The sequence below is a fragment of the Cyanistes caeruleus genome, chromosome 16, assembly GCF_971803275.1.
Source record: "Cyanistes caeruleus chromosome 16, bCyaCae1.hap1.1, whole genome shotgun sequence".
Classification (NCBI taxonomy): Eukaryota; Metazoa; Chordata; class Aves; order Passeriformes; family Paridae; genus Cyanistes; species Cyanistes caeruleus.
This window is the reverse complement of record NC_141716.1, coordinates 13,960,523-13,980,819: the sequence shown is the minus strand read 5'-3', so window position 1 is coordinate 13,980,819 and position 20,297 is coordinate 13,960,523. Positions and strand designations below refer to the sequence as shown.

The following is a 20,297-nucleotide window of genomic DNA, read 5'->3' as shown; positions in this document are numbered from 1 at the left end:
TTTATATTACATCAGGTACAACCCGGAGATTGGGTGTTGATAAGAAGTTGGAAAGAGAATCCCCTAACACCGAAGTGGGAAGGACCGTATCAAGTCTTACTAACAACTGATTCTGCAATCCGAACCGCAGAGAAAGGATGGACACATGCAAGTCGAATTAAGGGACCTGTGGAGCCACCAAAAACAAACTAATAACTAGAAAGTGGTTAGCCCGGCTGGGGACCTGAGACTTAAAATATCCTGGAAAAAAAAATGATATCTGAAAATTATTAATCTGCATAGAGACTTATGAATAGTAAACTCCATAAAGGCTTTTATACAGAATATAAGATACCCCCATCTAGTAGTGAGGAAATATATAATAGAAATGTTAAAATAGGTTGTGCTGTATGCCAGAATTGTTATCCTTTTGTTTGTTTTAAATGTATAGTATGTGAAGAACATTGGTGGACCCACTGTCATAGAGGCTACCCACCGAGAGGGGTGTGTAGATTTTGCTACATTGCCCAGAGAAGACTCACTGATTGGGCCTTAAGAACCAAAACACAGGCAGGGGAATTTGAAAAAGGATCAGAAAAGTGGTGGGCCACTTACTCAAAAGGAGTCAATTCCTTGTATTATTGTTACCATCCAAACGAATCTGCACCTTTTGTAGTAGATATAGTAGCTGGGTTGTGCAGACGGAGGCTTCAGGAATTGAGGTGTGATACCCCTTTAGTAAAACATAGAAATTGGGAAAAATATATACAAAGAAAGAATAAAAAAAGGAGTAATCTCCCTCCTGAAGAATACTCTTGCTGCCGAGAAGATGGTACACCCCGTGGCCCGAGGCAACCGGGTCGACGACGGGAGAGGCAGAGGAGTAATAAACTGTGGAGGGAAACACTCCAATATACATGGGACCAAAAGGTCATGGTCCTGGAAATGCCACAAGAATGGGAATAAGACAGCCCAGCAAAATAATTTATGGGAAGCCCAAATTAGTATTTTACAAAGGAAAAGCCTCTATTATAGCAAGGGAAACCAATGCTCATTAAAAAGGTCAGTAACATTTATAATTTTAATTAGCACATTTAACCTTTGTTCAAGTAAGATACATGAACCCTTTAACTGGTCCTTAATTCGATGGGAAGACCAGGTTATTATTCAATCACAAATTACCTCTGGAGCCCCTAGCTTTCAAGTTACACTAGACTCTCTCATTAAGTGGAAGGGTATTAATTATTTCCCACCTGGTCATAAGGTATTATACATGTGCCCAGCTTCTAACCCAGGCAGAGGATATTGTAATTATCCCAGAGAATTTTACTGTAAATATTGGGGCTGTGAAACAATTTCCATGGGATGGCAAGTACAGAACCCAGATAAGTATCTAAAGGTCGAACGGGGTCCACACGGATGTGTAAAGCCCTGGATAGGCCCCTCAGGGGAGATAACATATATTGGAACTTGTAAATTTCACTATATACAGAATATTACAGAATCCCAAGATCCTGGGTGGTTATTGGGAAGAACCTGGGGTCTCAGAGTATGGGAACCCGGAAGGGATCGGGGGGTGCATATACTCATAAAGAAAGAGGTGGTTCCCCATGACTCGGGATCTGTTGGACCAAATCCAGTGGTGTGGGGAGTAGAAGACCCTAAAGTAAGGGATCAGAATAACCATTCAGAAAAATTAGAAAATAACACCCAAGTATTAACCACGGTAGAGACACCCCAAGAGTATGGAAATGAAGCTCTTTGGAAAATTCTGCAAGCTACCTTTAGAGTATTAAATGATACACATCCAAATTTAACTAGAGAATGTTGGTTATGTTATAACATTAACCCACCTTTTTATGAAGCCATAGGTTCCATAGCAGAACCAAAGAGAGTGAATGGTACCAATCCTGCTGCTTGCTTATGGAAATCGGGAAGGGAAAATACTCCAGGAATAACCTTATCTCAAGTCACTGGAAAAGGGAAATGTGTGGGAAATGTGCCCCTAGATAAGAACTACTTATGCCAAACAAAAATACAGATTAATGACCCTCGCAAGCCAGCTCAGTGGCTGATTCCAGCACCTAATACTAAATGGGTTTGTAACACTTTAGGAGTAACTCCATGTGTTTCTATAACAACCTTTAATGAAACCTATGAATTCTGCATACAGGTTATAATAGTTCCCAGGATTATTTATCATTCTGAAGAATATGTGTATACACAATATCAAAACCCAGAACATCATTTAGTGAAGCGAGAACCCCTCACAGCACTAACAGTAGCTGTATTGCTAGGCATAGGAGGGGCTGGATTGGGAACAGGTGTAGCATCCTTAGTAAATCAGCACCAGGGGCTCAAAGAGCTTAGAATTTCAGTAGATGAAGATTTAAGAAGGATTGATAAATCTATAAAAGATCTCACAGACTCCCTAGACTCACTGGCTGAAGTGGCCTTACAAAATAGAAGGGGATTAAATCTATTATTTTTACGACAAGGAGGCCTTTGTGCTGCCCTTAAAGAAGAATGTTGTGTATATGTAAATAAAAGTGGAATAGTAAGAGAGACCATGGCTAAATTACAGGAAGGACTGGAAAAGAGAAAAAAAGAACAAGAAATGCACCAAAACTGGTATGAATCTTGGTTTAATTATTCCCCCTGGTTAACTACTTTATTATCCACCATAATGGGGCCCTTGATTTTACTAATTTTAATACTTACTTTAGGCCCTTGCATTCTCAATAAAATTATTAATATCGTAAAAAACAGATTAGAAGCAGCACACCTTATGTTAATACATACCAAATATGAAGCTTTAAAGGGAGAAGAAACAGAAGATTATTTAGAATTAAGTAGAAAAGAACTACAAAGATTCAGCGAACAAAAGTAAAAAAAATAGAAAAAGGGGGGTTTGTGATAGATAGAAACTCTTTTGTTCGCCTAAATATATAGATATGATAGAATGCTTTGCGAAATTGTACTTTAGATATAAAGTTGAGAAAGGGGTTTGAAGGCCACTAACTCGCTGAAGTTGGCATAATTAATAACAGCCTAGCAGAAATTCCTGGAACACTAGGACAAGATAAACTTGGAGAGAGAACAGTGAGAAAAGGTGAATGGAACAGGAGTGAGGAAGACTTGAAGCCTCCCTTCTACGACCACAAGAGGGTAGAAAAGGATCATCTAATGACCAGAGACGCATGCTCAGAAACGCCGGAAGAAAGCCACATCACCAGGAGGCCGAAACGAATAAAAGGACAAACAGGGAAGCGGGAAGCGCGGCAGCTCCGTGGGGAAGAGGTTTCTCCTCCTCCTCCCTGCCGCCCGGCGCCGACTTTGCTTATTGCTGGCTTGCTATAATTAATAAAAACCTTTTCTTATATATCTTTTTCTAGTGTATTTATAACACCTCCTGCAGCAATATGAAGGGCAGAAGAGCAGAAGACCTCTCTAGAAACTGCCTTGAAGGAAGAGGCTGTGACTGTTCGTCAGAGGTGGCATCACTGCAGAGGAAACTGGAGAGCCAGGAGAAGGAAAGGAAGGATGTGCTGGTGAGAATGGCAGCTGCCACAAAGGGCCATTTCCTAGCTATGTTTGCACCTTGTGTTACCAGTTCTAAGGAGCACCTTTTTCCAGTTTAACTTTCCTAATTGCATTCTTCTGAACAAGGAGGAAATGATGTTGTAGCGATGTCAAAGCCAGTTAGCACTGAGGCTGCTGATTTTCCTCCATGCTGGAGTTCTGTGCCCTGGAAGCTTTAGTTCTCCATGTCCACACTGTCTCCATTGACATTGCATGGTTTGGGCAATTTCTGGTGTCCAAATCCATGTTCAGATTTCTAAATATCTGGAGCTGGCAGGAGGGATGAGAAGACCTAGGTTGCTGTTAATTGAAAGGTGTTTGGCCTTGGCCGTGTGAGAGCAGGCAGTGGGGAGAGAAGAGAGGAAAGCCAGGTGCTGATGAAGATCAGGACGTGTGCCTGCAAGGGGAGAACTCGTCCTGAGTGGCAGCAGGGAATGACTGATCTGGCCATTGGTGCTGCAAGAGAGGGCAGTGGGGCTCTCAGGGATGCTGCCATGGAAAGTCTACACAGGAGTGTTGGAAAACCACTCCTGTTGCCCCAAGGCCTTGGAATGAAATGCTGAGGGTGTTTGCTCCTCCTTCCTGATGGAGAGCACATCCTCATGGCACTGCCTAAATCCTGCTTAGCATTGACTTGAAATCCTGGCTGCAGTTCTGGCAGCTCGTGCCCAAAGGAACACGGGAGTGGAGCTGCCAGAGGTCGGGGACGGGCAGAAAGGAAGCTGGGATGGGCTGAGCGAGCTGGGAAAGAGGCAGCGTCAAGGGGGGCCCAGCCAAGGTCTGCAGCAGCCCGAGAGGCAGAGAGAGAGGGGGGCAGCACGTGCCTGCCCCTGCAGCAGGAGTCCAGATCTGGTATGAGAAGCAAACCAAGGGAGGCAATGAGTGAGTCTTCTTCTCCCTGTTTTGGCAGCATGAACGGGAATTGTACCACCAGCAGCTGAGAGACCTGGAAAAGGACATGGGTGCACCTGACATCCAAAGAGGGAAGAAGATAACCCAGGAATTGGAAGTGGAGAGGGAAGACATGCAAGAAGAGTTGGACCATGGGACTGCTGCTGCCTTGAAGAAGAGAGGAAGAGAAGAAATCAAAGGGACAGAGAATGCTCAACTCCTGAGTGCTGCACTGAGGAAGAGTGAAATGGCCAAGGGGACTCTGAAGAAAAACTTTGTAATCCTGCAGAGAAAATCTCCTGACAACTGCATGGGCCAGTCTCATCTCCAGGTAGGCACAGGCACTGACCTTCAGTCCACTCCAATGTCCCTGAAGGATTCCAGTGATATTTCCCATAAAGAAGTGGGACTCTATATCCCTGTGAGTCCAGGCCTGCTTGGCCAAAGCAGCCCAAGCTGCGGCAGGCAGCCTTGTCTGTCTGCCTGGCCCCAGCCAGAGACCATTGACTGGCAGATTGTTTCCTGGCATGCCCAGAATGACTGCTACAGCTCTGGAGTTTGCTGTTCAAATCAGCTGCAGGCCAAATGCTGGGCATGGGGAGCTGCTTCTCCTGTGCCCACACAAGATCATGGCAACACGTGGGGATTTGGATTTGGTGTGGGAAGGAATGGAGCAGGTGAGCAGGGCGATGGACTAAACCCAGCAGAGTTTTGTACCAAGAGATCTGAGCAGCAGCAGCTGCACTACTGGTGCCTCGAGGATGCTTGCCAAGATGGAGATTTCTGAGGGACAGCTCTTGTGGTGTTTGAAATAAGGCAATCATCTCCCCTCTGAATCCCCAGCAGGCTGTTGGAGCACAAGAGGAGCAGCTGTTACTTGTCTCACAGAGCAGGCTGGAACCTCAGCAACCGCTTGCATCAGCAGATGATGCCTGAATGAACCACTGAGCCCAGGAGAACTTTTGAGCACGTAAAATGGGCTTTCTGTGCCTCCACGGAGCCTCAGGCTCCTCTGGAGCACAGCACGTTTGCCCAGGCAGTGCTTTGCAGTGCCCTGCTTGTTTCCTTGCCTCTCCCTGTCCCTGCTGCAGTCACAGCCTTTTGTTTGTTCTGTCTCTTGCGGCAGCCCATGGCTTTCTCAAAGGTGCCTTCACTGCACTGTCCCCGTGTCCCTGGCCCCGTGTCCCTGGACACACCCTGGCCTCTCTTGCGCAGCCCCCAGCGAGAACTTTTTGCCCCCCGTGTTGTCTGGTGCAATTCAGGCTCTCAGAGCAGAGATCTTGCATTGATGTCCAGAGGTTCTTTTGCTCCATGTTTGCTGACAGGTTTCTGTGACCTTTCTCCCATCCAATGTGCAGGTGGAACGTGAAGGAAGAAGAATCAGAACTTTTAGGAGAGTGTTCCCCCCAGAGTCCTTTACGTTCGGTGTCTCCAAGTCTGAGCAGCAAAATAGGTCAACTTCTGAAAGAAGCTCCAGCAGCTCAGGGGAGCAGCAGTAGCCCTCCTGCTGATGCACAGCCTGTGGAGCAAGGGGTCAGTGGCCCAAATGTGTCCTTTGGAAATGAGAGTTGGGTTCCTCACTGCTGTTGGAACTTGCTCTGCTAGACCTGTGGGGGCTGAGGGATGTACATGGGAAGGGTTTGGCAGCCTTGGACTGGACTTGTTGATCATCTGAGCTCTGTTCAGGGCCAGTCTGGGAGCCTGTTCCTTTCCCCTTCCCCGAGGGCAGAGTGTTGGTGAGGGCTGCAGTTGGAGGCTGTGTCTGCCCTGACAGCCGGTACCGTGGGGCTGTGGATGCTGCTGCCAGCGTGGGCTTGTCTGAGCCGGGCCTTGTGCCTCTTTCAGGTGTCCCTGCTGCAGTCACAGCTGGCCCGAGACCAACAGCACCACCAGCAGAACTACATTGAGAGCTGTTCAAGGAGCAGCCAGGAGCTGTCAGACCTTCACCAGGAGCTGTCCTGCTCCTTTGCAGCTGTGCTCAAGGAGCCCAAAGCTGCTCTTGTGGAAGCAGAGACTTGAAGCTGCATCAGTCTCTGAATCTTAACTTGGCAGGGACATCCTTGGGCCATCAGTCTCTGGAGAGACAGGCCCTGGAGAAGGCAAGTGCAGCTCTTGTGCACAGAGGATTTGTGCCCTGCTCAGAAGGCAGTTCCTGTCAACTGGGGCACAGAAATCCTCCCTAGGACACAGACAAACACTATCAAAGATGAGGGCAAAAAACACCTGCCAAAGCTCTTCCAAGCAGACCCATTTGGTTCTTGAAGGTCTGTTCCTAGTGAGGAATCTTTGATGTAAGCAGCAGGACTTTTCTTCTGCCTAGAAGACCTAGTGATATATTCGCAAACAGAGAGCAGAGCAGGAAAAACATGCACTTGTGGCTGTCTCAGGATTCTTAATCCATTTTATGAGCTGACGCTGCTCTTGGCCGCCCCGGAGCTCTGGGCTGGCTCCACAGTGCCCAGGGTCCAATGGGAGCTCGCGGAGGGAGGGGTAAGGGGAGGAGGTTACAATACCAGGGACCAATGGGGATACAAAGAAGGCGGGAATACAACATAACAACCAATAGTGTTTTGAGGAAGGGATGACATACATGGAAGGAGCTGGAAGGAGAGGTGGGGTTTACAGGGATGGATGGGGAGCTGGGGCAGGGTAAAGGTGATTGACGGAGAACATTCAGAAAAACTGGGAGGGGTTTACATAACAGACAAATGGAACCAACCAAAGCAGTAAATGGGAGACAACCAGGAACATATCAAACAGACGAAATACTAACAATTTTAACAGAACTGAATAAACATACTACAACAATGAGCCTTAAACACTGCAGCTCTAGGCATTTCTGTGTAGGAATTTGCAAAGTCCCTGAAACACCATTTTTCCTCCTCAGGTGGCTGTCCTAAAGGCAAAGCTTTACTTTCCATGAATATTTATAAACACCACGAACCTTTTTAGGATTTTTCTTACATTTCCCCTTGGTCAGTGTCCTGGGGTGACTTTATGATACTGGTATCCCAAATCGTCTGGTTTATGTTATATATTAAGTTGTGCACCTTTAAGACTGGCTTTGAGAGCAAGAGAGGGGGAAGAAGAAGCGTGCAGTGTGTTAAGGAAAAACATCACTCCCACACATCCCGCTTCTGGACTGTGGTGTCGGCAGCACAGACAGACAGCGGGACAGAGCTTCTCTCTGGCTTTTAGTTGGTTTTAGCTAGCTGAGGCAGAGGAGTTCCCTGGACCTTTGTTTTTTTTCCAATTTTTTTGGATCTGTACAAGCCTACTCTGGACTGAACACCCAGCCAAACCCCGGGAGCTCACGCCTGTGGCCCACCGGGGCCTGGGCCTCGGCACTTTCCAGCGCCGGAGGGACTGATAAGAACCTGAGCGAGCCGAGCTACACCACATGAAAAAGACTTTTTCTTCCTAGATTTGCCATCCCATCGAACAGCAAGAGGTTTTATTATTTAATATTATTCAATTTCTGTTAAAAAACCAGCTTTTTCCACTTCTCTCCAAGGAATCTTTTTTTTTTCTCTTTTTTTCCTTTTCCTGAACCAGTTGGTAGGGAGGGGCATTTCCCTGTGGAAATCCCCATTTAGAGTTTTCCTTCCTGATTTGCCCTAAACTAGGACAGTCAGGGAAGACAGGAGAATTCCTGTGACTCAGGAACTAAGCGCATCCCAGAAGAGCATGTGGGTCTTGAGAATGCTGAGCCTTAAAACTGGTGCTGCCTGGAGCAGCAACATGGAACTCATGTTATGAGCCAGGTCGCTGCCCAGCTTGGGCTTGGACCTTGCGACGGCCAACAGCACTTTGATCGTGTGCTAGTGACCCTGCAAAGGCCAAGAACGTTTGAATATTTGGGTTAGGACCCGGCAAAGGCCAAGGGCCTTTGGACACTGGGGTTAAACCCTGCGAAGGCCAAGGGCCTTTGGACACTGCACTTTGGACACTGTTTGTGCCAAGGAGCGGATGGACACGCGACGGGTGAGTGAGAAAGCCACTGCTCTCCTTGTGCCAAGCCCTGCAGGGGCCTGGGTGGGCCTGGGCTGTGCCTCAGGGAAGGCTTCCCTCTGGGAATAGCAAGGGTTTAACAGTTGCTGTTCCAGAGCTCCAGCAGCTTTGGTGCTTGCTGTGGGGACAGGCCTGGGAGGGAATGGGGGGCACCTGGCCATCCCAGAGCACAGCCACATCTCCTCCTCTATCCTTGTCCAACGGGAGGGGCCATGGGCACAAACAAGGGTCATCACCTTCCCCTCAGCCTAATTTACAGTGCAGCCTCAGCGCTTCCCAGAGGCAAACCGGGGTTTCTCTCAGACATTTCTGAGATGATCCCCAGTGGCCTAGGGGAGGCCATGGGGATAACAGGAAGATGCTCCAAGGGCTGGAGCACCTGTGCCAAGGGCAAAGGAGGCAAGAGTTGGGGTTGTCCAGGTGGGAGAAGGTTCCAGGGTGATCTTAGAGCTCCTATCAATGCGTGAAGGAAGGGCCTGCAAGAGAGCTGGACAGTGACTTAAGGCAGGGGCCTGCAAGGACAGGACGAGGGAAAATGGCTTCCCACTGAGACAGGGCAGGGATGGATGGGCTATTTGCAGGGAATTCTGCCTTGTCAGGGTGCTGGGGCCCTGGCATAGGATACCCAGGGAAGTCTGAGTGTGCTCTTCCCTGTGCTCTTCCAGGGAGCTCGAGGTCTTTCTCACCAGGGACAATCCTCCCGAGCCCCTGAGGTGAGTAAACTGTGCTGAGCTGGCTGGGATTTTGAAACTGAATGGACACTGGTTCTTGTGGGATCAGAAGAGGCATCTCAGTGGTCCTTTGGAATAGGAAGAGAATGCATGACTAACAGCGGGATGTGGGCTTTCAGGCACTGACAGACGACAGTGACAGCATGGCCCATTCCATCGTCTGCACTGACAATCCTGGCAGCATCCTCTCAACTCTGACATCCACGGATAAACAGGATCCCTTTGCATTGCTTCGGGAAGTCTCAGGGAATTGTGGGCGCTTGCAGGAACGTATTGGTCAAATGGACGAGGAAACCCAAACGGTCACAAGCCGCTATCAGAAGATGGAGGATCTGATAGAAGAAATCAGAGGGTGAACATTTCCTCCTCCTCCTCCTCCTCCTCTTGCATTCCAGATGCAATCTGCTTCCAGGTCTGGGAGTTCAGAGGTTCCTGGGTGAAGAAATCACCTGCCCTACCATGTGTGGCTCTTGAGCATCGTCCTGTCAGGGTTTTTCATGCTCTACTGTGACTCCTAAGGCTGTGTGGGAGATGCACAGCCATGTTGGAATAGAAGACTCCTTCTTCTCACCATACCGCTTCCCTGAATTCTGTTCTTTGCGTGCCTCTGCCCAGCCACTGCTTCTCACTGAAGGAAGGCAAAATCCTGCCTTCCTTTCCCTTTGCCTCTGGAGGATTTCCTTGGGAGGGAAAGAGCAAGGTCTTTCTTAGCCCACTGCCCCCTGCTCCAGCCTGGAGTGCTAGAAATGGGATCGGTGACTCTTGAGGCCTCTTTGTTCTTCTGACTGAGCCTTGTCTCTGCAGTTGCTGTGAAAACATTGAGAAGTCCAGGGAAAAGCTGCAGCAATGCATGGGAATCCCAGAGCCAGGAGCCTTGTGGCTGCGTCAAAGGAACACCGAGCAGCAGAAGGAAACGTCACCCCAGGTGGAAAAGGCCCAGCAGCAGGACAGGATGGAGGTTGGTTTTTGAAATGAGACTGGTTTTCCCTTGAAAACTTGTCTTGGCCCTTCTTGTACAGTGGAGGCTGCACTGGAGGGAGAAGACCCCTCATTGCAGAGCGAGCTGTAAGTCAAGAGGCAGACACTGGAGGAATTGCAGCTTCAGAGGGATCTGCTGGAGCAAAGGAGGGATGATGTCACCATGGCTCTGGACACCTCATTGCTAGGCAGCACCTGTGGGAGTGGGAGTTGTGCCAGCCAGATCAGCCCAGATGCTGTTTCTGGCAGAAGAAGACAGGGACACTGCTGTGGACAGCTGCCTCAAAATGGCACACACCATCATTGAGGAAGGGCTCAAGGTGTACCTTGTCCTGTTTCCAGGTTTCCCAGGAGCAAGAGTCATCGAGCAGGGCCCTGGAGCAGCTGTGCCAGCAATCCTCTGGCCAAGGGCAACCACTGGCCCAGGTGCACAGAGAGAAGGAGCTGCTGGGCCAGGAGAAGGCTGTCTTTAAGGGACGACTGGCAGCTATGGAGCAGCAGAGGCAAGAGCTTTCCAAGCAGCTGGCAGAGACCAGGTAAAGGCAGGGAGCAGAGCCTTTCAGATGTTTTTACATTCCACGGACATAAAATGGAAGTGTCTCAAAAGAAAAAAAAGTCACAATATGAAGGTTATTTTTCTGACATCTAAAGCCAACAAAGCTCTCGTCAGCCTTGGGCTCCTGTTTGTGCTGCCAAGCACATTCCTGTGGGAAGTCAAAAGCAAGCCACCCAGCCCTGAATTGAGTAGTAGTTAAAGCATGCAGAGGTTGAGTGAAACCTCAAGTTTCTCTTAGGTTTGGTTCCTTATGCTGGGCATTGAACATCCCTCGTTTGTTACCAAGTAGCTTGACATGATCTTGATCTTCAGAACTGAAGCTCCATCTTGAGCATTCCAGGCTCTTACCTGGGGATGTTGGGAGTAGTGCACTGCGATTCTGGGTGAAGCCAGAGGCTCCTGCTGAAAGTCTTGAGGCTTTCTGCTTCCAAGCCTACTCTTGAGAAGTGTGGGCCAGGTGCTAGGGCTGGTTAGAAAGCAGCAGGGAAAGCCCTTTGGAATCCTCAACGACCTCTGGGGATTCTTTCTAATTCTTGATGGGCATCCACCTGCCAAGTCAATCAAAGTCCCTTTGCACGGTCCCTCTCACTCTGTAAAGAAGGACAAGCCAATTGGGCTACTGCCTGTTTAGCCAACAATACTAAAATAATGGTGGCAAGCCTACTCCTTGACCTTGCAAGAGTTTAAACAGCAGTCTCTGCATTTAGGGTGTTGGTATTTCTTACAAGAGCTACCACGACCTTGAGATTTTTCTGCATCATGCCAAGTAGTTCTGAAGTCTCTTAAATACACGGTGTCTGGAAAATGATGTACCTTTATGTCCATTTTCAAGAGTATTAAAATGTCAGGAGTTGAGCAGGACAAGAGACTGTCCTGTCCCCCTGCAGAGCAGCTTGCAAGTGCTGATGACAGAAGGGCTGTGAGCATAGGCTGAGACTTTGCTCATCAGCCCATCCTGTCCGGGCACAGCTCCCCAGTGTCATAGGTCAGGAACAGCAAGTGAAGCTTTGGCTGTTGAGGTCAAGTTGGGCTGGGCTGTGTGTGCTGTGCCAGGCTATAAGGAAGGCCAGGGCACTCCCTCAGAGGGCCCTGCTTTGCTATGGAAATGGCACAAAAGTGCCTTCTCTGGACGAGTTTCCATGTGATCCATTTTCCCTACTGATGTGTGGGGATCTTGAGCCTCGTTGTCCTGGAATAACAAGCTGTGGGTGTCAGGAGCAAGCAGCTCATGTCTCTCTGTATTTGCAACTTGTAGGTCGGCAAAGGACATCCTGGAATCCAGCCTGTCTGCTGCTCAGCAGCAGATATCTCAGCTGGAGATGAGCAGGAACCATGTGGAGGCTCAAGTGCTCAGAGTCACGCAGGCCAAGGCAGTGGTAGAAGGTGAGGACCTCATGTGCTTTGTTTGTGGTGCCGCCCCTGCCGAGAAAAGCTAAGCACCCTGTAAAGCCACCTCTGTCCACAGGGCTTCTGAGGAGTGGTGGGGCTGGAGGTCCTGAAAGGGCCTGAGGTCAGTAAAGTCAGTAAAGACTCTGACTCCTGCTGTTGGTGATGTTTGCAGGACAAGTGAAATTCCTGCAACAAGAGCTGGAAGCAGAGGGAGCTCTCAGGAGAAAGGAACTGGAAGAGACAGCTCAGCAGCTCATGCAGGCAGAAAAGCAGAGTCAAGAAATGCTCAGGCTTCCAGGAACCGCAAAGCAAAGGGAAATAAACAAGCTCCTGCAAGACCTGGTAGGGGACAATATGCTTCTGAATTCAGGCTGGTGCTGGGACAGTAAATGCAGCAATGGCTCCAGTGAGGGTGTAAGAGGAGTTCCAGAGCAGGTTGGGCAGTGCCCACCCAAAGTGTGACAGCCCAGGGCAGGATCATCCCTGAATCCCTCCTGCCACGGAGCAGATGCCAACATGGAGCAGATGCCAACATGGAGCAGATGCCATCAGTGCCGCTGGCTGCAGGAGCGGGAACTTGGGTCCTTTCTTGCTGTGCTTCCATGATTGACACAGGGATTAGGTTTGGGCTGGAAGCCAATGGAACAGGCCCCTGGTCCTTCAGTGCTTGTGGCTGGGGCATCAGGGAGGGGAAGGTGACACCTCCTTTTGTGAGTGCTTGGGCTCAATGCTTGTGAAGGTTTTTCCCAACAGAAATGATTCCATGAGGCTGTGATTCTTGCAGCTGCTGAGCCTCCTCTTAAATTCCCAGGCGGGACATGGTTTATGGAGTGCAGAAAGCCAGTGCTGTTGTCTTTTCAGGCTGGGGTTTGTGGGATGGATGAAGCTTCACTTTTTTCAGCAGGGAGCTTCCCTGCAACTTCATCTTGAAAATTTTTCTCCCCTCTTCAAAAAACCTTTTTTGAAAAAAGACACCATGCAGAGTTACAAGAGATGGCTCCCACTCTCCTTGCACTGCCATGACGAGAACCAGCGTGTGGTTGATGTGAGGACTCGGCAGCTGCCGTGGCTCCCTGGCAGGGCGCTCGGCTGCCTCCTGCTCTGCTGCCTCGCAGGCTGCAGCTCCCTCCTGGTCTTGGCCCAGGGACGTGGGTCCTGTGCCCTGGGCTGTGGTGCCATCTCTGGGTCTCTGCTGCTCTCCAGGCCTCCCGGGAAACGCTGCTCTGTTCCGCCCGATTGCTGAAGAGGCAGGATCTCCAGCAGATGCTGCAGGTGGATCAGACCTGGAGGTTCTGCGAGGGCCTGGTAAGGGCGGGCTGGAAGCCCCAGCCCCAGGCCGGAGAAGCTCAGTGTGTGCGGCTGGCAGCTGTGCCCTGCCCAGTGCCGCACCCAGGGCCGCCAGCCTGTGCCCCACACGCTGCTCCCTTCCCTGGGTCCCGCGGGCTCTACTCCAGCCCCCTGTGGCCCCGAGCCGTGTACCCATGGAGCCCCGGCACCGCTGGTCTGTCGGGCAGGGCAGCACCGCGGCACCCCGGGCAGCAGCCGGCCCTCTGCCCCCTCCAGAGCCCGGCGCCAGCGGCTGCTGCCCGGTGCCTCAGGGCTGGGCGGGCACGGGAGGCCGGGGCTGGCCGCAGGCAGCAGTGCCCGGCCGAGGGGCAGAGCCTGCACCAACCCTTCCCTCCCGCCGCCCTCTGCAGCTGGCACAGGACAGGAGCCGAGCGGCTGAGCACCTGCACCGGGCCCTGCTCTACCTGGACAGCCCGCAGGAGTCCCTGCGAGCGGCGGCCATCAGGTTCATTGGTGAGCCACGAACCGGGCTGGGCTCCCTCCCTGCCCCGCCGCAGCTCGGCCCCAGCCCCGGCTGCTGCCCCGGCCCTGGAGCCCCGGCTGCCCTCGGGGCTGCTGCTGCCGGCCTCTGGCAGCCGGGCCCTTGGGCTGAGTCAGGATGCGGCAAGGGCCGGGGCTGAGCCCTGCCGGGGCAGGAGGCCGTGTGGCCCCAGGGCTGGCAGCGCCGCTGGCAGGGAGCTGTGCTGCTGGGACCCTGACAGGCTCTGTGTTCCCAGGGATGGCCGGGCAGCACCTCCGGGGGAACAAACGAGAGCTCCAGAGCATCTGTCAGGGTGAGTGCAAGCAGCGGGCTGCCAGCCCCGGCTGCCAAGGGGAGCTGCAATCCCTGCCCCGGCTGCCGAGGGCTCTGCTCCCTGTGCGGACCAGGCCTGGTGTGGCCAGGGCACACACAGAGATTTCAGGGGCACGAGTGCCAATAGTGTCCAGTGGCTTTGGGCTGATCCCTTTGGTCCCTGCTCCCTCCTGGCCATGGCCAGAGCCACCTGGGTTGGCCCTTGCACGGGGCTCTCCTCGGGTCCCTGCAGATCCAGATCTGACCATGGCTCTGTTCCTCTCTCTTGCAGCCCTTGATGACAAGGCACAGGACATCAGCCCTGCCATCAGAAGGCTGGCTCTGGAAACAGCCTTTGTCCTCCGGGCAGCTCCAGGCTCCATCTTGCAGAAGTGGCAAGATGGATTCCGCAGGGCACGCAAGAACCGCCCTTGTCTGTGGGCCCGTGGCTGGCTGTGCTGCTGGAGCTCTGAGGAGAGCTGATTTGAGAGGCTCTCTGTCTGTCGGGGCCATCTGAGCCGGGCAGGATTTTTCTTTAAGATGGTTTCTTTTTCCTTTTTCTTAGTTCTTCTTTAATATAGAAATATAGAAATATAGAAATACATAGAATATAGATATAGAATTATATATAGAAATATAGAATGTGCTCTCATACCCAGTGTCTCAGGTGCTTTCTCTGGTGCCCAGTGTGCGCAGGGCATAGGGGGAGAGGGGAAAAGGGTGCTTGTGCTCAGCAAGCTGCCCAGGAGTGCAGTGGGGAAGGGAAAATGGCCAGAAGGCCCTCGGCCTTGGGTGGTTCTGCTGAAGCCTTAACGCTGCCCACAGAGGAGCTGGGCAGGGGCTGGAGCTGTGGGGATCGCTGTGATTGTGGTGCCTGGAGATGGGCACGAGGCTTCTCCCAGCCAGGAAGCGCCGTCTGTGTCCTGCAGCCTGTGGGTTGCTGGCGGGATTGCTGAGGGCTCTGAGGCTCTCTCAATCCGGTTCCTCTGGAGCTCCATCGGGGCTGCGCCGCTGCCGGGCAGGTTGGCCGGGCTGGGGGAGACCAGAGGGGCTGGGGTGGAGGGAGGCCCGGAAGGAATGCGGTGCTGCAGAGGCCTTGATGGGACAAGGCAGTGGGAAGGCACAAGGGGCAGGTGTGAGGGAGGAGGTGGCAGGAGGTTCCAAGGGTACAGGAGGCCCCTGAGGGGCCGGGGTGGTGGAAGCACTGAGGTTTGGTCAACATGGAAGAGACATTTCCTTCCCCCATCTTGTATGTCCAGGTGGGAGGAGCAGCACCCTACAGCCAGGGGACGTCTGGCAAGTTCCCTGAGATTTACCAGCACCCATCCTACTTTCAGCTGGAGGAACAAAGGCCCAAGGCAGAAGTGGCAACAGAGGCTTGGAGCTCAAGCTGATGAAAGATGCAGAAACCTCCAGGCAAGCAAGAGTGCTCTGCCTTTCCTTTGTCTTCTTCTTGGAAGAAGAATCCTGTGGCACTGAAGACTGGCTTGACTTGATCAGCTGGAGGAGCCCCCCTAACCTTGCTCTGGTTTCTTGCATTCTTTGCACAGTCAGTAACACCTGTGAGTGTGGAGGGTGGCAGGGACCCTGCTTGAGCCCCTCCAGGCACCAGGGGGGCATTTTATCAGGAACAATGCACCAGAGACATTCTTGTTTCTTGGGTGCCTCCCAGGGCAATCTGGGCTTGATCAGCACTCAGGGCCTTAAGAAGGTTCTGCCCAGCAAAGGCATCAGATGCCAGGCTGATCAGATCCCAAAGGCCTCAAGTTACAGCAGCCAAGGTGGAGCTGATGGATGTATCCAGCTCCTTACACTGCAGCTCCAGCACTGTTAACACACCCACCTAACCTAACCTAACCTAACCTAACCTAACCTAACCTAACCTAACCTAACAGCACAACACTCCCTAGAGGGAAAGAGCTACCCCAAAAGCCTGTCTTCAGAAAAACTCCAACTGAAGGCTTAAAATATTAGAGAATGAACACAACATACAGATAATGAGATGTGTCTTCATGGAGAGTTCAGAATCTGCCACTTAGGAAATGCTGCCAGAGCCCCAGGTAGGTGCAAAGATGGCAAAGAGGGAATGCATTCACCACATTGCAGAGTCCCACAGGCTTTCATTTACCTGTCTCTTTCCCTCTCTAGGACATTCACGGAAGCCTGCAATTCAAAATTTTCCAGTGCCACTTCTTTGCATTCACTCCATTCCCTCTCCAGTTTCTGCAGCTTCACTTGGAGCTCCTTCTTCTGATGTTCTGCCTCCTCCAGCCTCTTCTGGATGTGTTCAGCCTCCAATTGCTTCTGCCTTGACTGTGCCTGGGCCTCGCTCACATCTTGCTGGGCTCTCTGGACTGTGCTTTCCAGGAACTCTCGGGAGGCTGCCAGCTGAGATGTCAACTCTTCCACCTCCAGTCAAACAGAACAAAGCAGTCAGAGGCGACAGCCACAGCCTGCCACTGTCAGCCACAGCAGAGGCCATGAGGAAAGGGAAAGGACAACTTCCCATTTCTCCCTGTCCTGAAAGCACCAGATTCCAAATGGATATGGACAACTTGGTTAAGTCTCTAAGTGGCCCACCTGAAAAAGCACCTCCCAAACCAAGGCTAGCAAGAAGAGGCCAGCAGGAGTCCATGCTGATGGTTGCTGGCCAACAGCCCAGAGGACTGGCCCAGCTGTCCAGGGGGCAGCAGCTGAGATTCAGCAGAGCACTGAGTGTCCTTCAGAGCAGCTGCCATGGAGCCCCCACAGCATGAGGCAGCCCCAGGGATCACTCCATCAGCTGCTGCTCTGCCATGGAAAAGCAAGAAGGCCACAGAGTCTTCCCTGGCTGACTGCAGTGCCACTGCTGTTTCACTCATCTGCTTTTGTAGAGCGTCCCTCTGCTCAAGGAGGACATTCATCTCCTCTCTCTGATGCCCTGAAGTTCTTCCTTGTGCCTCCTCTGCACTGCCAGCATTTCATTGTGAGCTTCCTGCAGCTCAGCTTGCAGCTTTGCCTTGATGGTCTGGCAACAAAATGCAGAGCGACTTCCTGGGACCTGCCCTCAGGCTCAGATTTTTGCACTTGCTGTCTCCAAATCCCATTCCTTCAGCCACTTCTTGTGGCTTCTCAACGCAGCTCTGCTTGTACTGCAAGCCCTCCTTCCTGGCCTGAGCTCTGGAGCTTACCAGGCTCTGTGCTCCCACAGCCTGAGGCAGCCCTTGCCTCCTCACTCCCAGGAGCTGCCTTTTGTGCCCTTGTCCCTGCCCTGCACTCCATTCCCTGCCTACTCAGACTTACCTGTCCCTTCTCTTGCTGCTCTTTCACCTCCTGCCTGAGCTGCTGGACCTGCTGGCACACTTGGCTGAGCTGTCCCCGAGTTTGGAGCAGTGTCTCTGTTAAAGCCCTCTTCTCATTCTGCTCTTCCTGCAGCACCTGCACAGAAGCAAAGAGCAGAGGGTTTCACGCTTGCCTGCAACATCTGTGTGGCAAGAGGCAAAGACGGATGGGCTCACGCGCCCTCAGAGCACTTGGCTGCTGCTCCCCTGGGCCACTGTCTGCCCTGGGGAGCCACAGCTGCCCAGGAAGTGACTTAAAACACAGCCCAGAAGACATCTCTGGGTTCCTCTTCAGAAATACTCCACATGAATCGTTAAATAGATTTTTCTCATCCTTGTCAGCATTTCTGACACCCTCCCTGTGCCCACAAAAGTCCTATGTCGTGGTTTTAATCCAATTACTAAGAAAATTACTTATTTCTTGCTGTGAGATATGGATTAGAACAAGAGCAAAACAGGCATAAAACTTAAAAGGAAAAAAAAAAACGTTTATTGACAAACTACAATAATAAGAACACCAGAATAAACTTCCAGAAAAACCTTTTCATCCCCTATCTACCCACTATTCCCTTGTTCACATGACAACAGAGACAAAAACTTTGGAACTTTGATGGTTAAAACAGTCCCATTTCTTGCTACAGTCTTTTCACCAGTTGTAGTAGAGAAACAGAAGTTTCTTCCTGTTAATTTATGGAGTTTCTCACAAGAAAACTATTTTTGTTATAGTTTTCCATTGCCCTAATGTTAGCTGTCCAGAGCTGCTATTATTAGAGCTCACTCCTCCCATTTTCACATCACTCTGAAGTGTGTATGGGCCATGAGTCCAGGGATAGCATTTTTAAGGATAAGTTATTCAAAGGCAAAAAAGTCTTCTTCATCTGTTTCTGTGAGCTTCACTAGAAAACAGTTTTCTCATTGCCTCTCAAGGCTTCAAATCTCCCAGCACTTCACTATACCATAATTACTCTACTTTTTACTCCAATTTACACTTTGAACCCTATTATTCCTCCCTAGATACTGTATCATGAATTAAAGGAGTTCTTTTCAGGACTTCATTGTCCATCTCCATAGTTTTAACAGAAAGATATTTCAGCTTAATGAAAGCATCTTCTTAATTCTCTACCTCTTCTGAAGCTTCTTTTCTTTCCTGTCACTGGTAGTTTATAAAGTGTCTTTTCATGTTGATCACTCTCTTTTTCTCTCTCTGGATAAAAAGATTAATCCGCAAGTCTCATCTGGGTAATGAAGGAGTTAAAATCTTGCCCAGGCTTTTGTAGATGGTTCGGTGATCTCTGCCGAACAGGAGCTGGAGCCGTCTGCGATGGGAAGTTCTTCATAGCTGCTCTGGAGAGTGTGGTCGCTGTCTCTGCTTGCTGCAGGTCCAGAGCCTCTCTCCTTCTTCACTCAGCAGTTTCTAGTGAATTTAGTTACAGCAAAACCTGCAGCCGAGCCAGAGATCGGCCTGGCCCGGCCCGGGCCCGAGGAAAACCTTCCCCAGGCCCCCCCATCTCCCGGGCAGGAGACGCGGCAGGCCCGGCCCCGGCCCCGCCCGGCCGCATGGCCTGGGCAGGGAACGGGAGGCCTGGAGCTCCGCCACCCTTCCAGCCAGGAAACAAAGAGAACCCAGAGAGCTCTGCTTTTACACTTTAAGGTAGGGTTCACAAGTTGATCCCACTTTTCAATGGCCTAAACTGCTGTCAATTCTCAGCAATGACCGATAATTGGTCAGGAGAAAAGACTCCAGGCAGTTCCCAGCAACTCCAACTCCCTTAAAGGTAAAGTAACTCCATGACACCCAGCTTGAGGAAATGAATGCAGAAGGAGGTGCAGAGTTGTTCAGAGAAGGTTTGGTGAAGATAAAACTAAGATAAAAAAGAGATTTGCTGCTTCTTTCTACCAAACTTCCAGTGTTTGGTGTGTTTGCAAAGCCCCTGCTTTGGTCAAGTGGCACATGACCATTTTCTCTCTCTCAAGATGGGTGCACAGGGGAAAGAGGTGCCTGTGTGGAAAATCTTGACATTTCCTGCAAAACAGTGAATTGCCTGGGTGTAAAAATAAACATCATAAACATAAACATAATATTATAATAGTTAATAATAATAATAATAATAATAATAATAATAATAATAATAATAGTAATGGCAGGGTGGAGGCAAGGGCTCTCTGCTTCTGCAGCAATGGGAGCACAAGCTTCTTGAACTGTAGAACTGGTGAGGACTCTGAAAAGCCTCTCCAGACCCCTGCAGCCAAAACATCTTTGAGACAGCAAGACAATAAAATTCCCTTTGAAAAGATCAAAGGGCAAAACTCCACTTAAAAATACTCAAAGTATTTTAGGGCATTTTTCTTTTAAATCTTTTTTCTCGCTCAAAACCATTCACTGAACCTCACCCTGAGCTGTTTCACGCCCTAGAAACATGGTTTTAGGGCAAACTCCCTGCAAATGACAATGTTTCACCCAGCTCTTGTTTTATAGCCAACGAGCATCAAATTTACAGATGCAGGAGGCACAAAGGTGCCTTATCCTGGTGCCAGGAGCTTGGAGCAAGAGGCCTGGGCTGTGCAGTCCCTGCTGTGAGCAGCCCTGAAATGAGTGCAGGTTTCTATGACAGCCCCCAAATGGCAGATCTGGGCCTGTCATGCACAATCCCGTTTTCTGAACCTCCACCCCTGAATCTCATCACTCAGGTTTTGTTATCCGCATCCTATCCTGACACTGAAGATCTCAAGGAGATAAGGGC

General features: G+C 50.7%; 2 protein-coding genes across 2 annotated transcripts in view; both read left to right on the top strand.

Annotated features, from left to right (window-relative positions):
- The window catches only part of LOC147650238 (maestro heat-like repeat-containing protein family member 7), a 170,312-nt gene extending 151,636 nt beyond the window's left edge, over positions 1-18,676 (top strand). Inside the window, exon 16 of the mRNA XM_086853476.1 lies at positions 18,605-18,676. The gene's annotated coding sequence lies outside the window, so the exon portion shown is untranslated. The remainder of the gene's footprint in view (positions 1-18,604) is intronic.
- Positions 1-20,297, top strand: part of LOC147650237 (maestro heat-like repeat-containing protein family member 7) — a 109,352-nt gene that overhangs the window by 60,300 nt on the left and 28,755 nt on the right. The window lies entirely within an intron of this gene.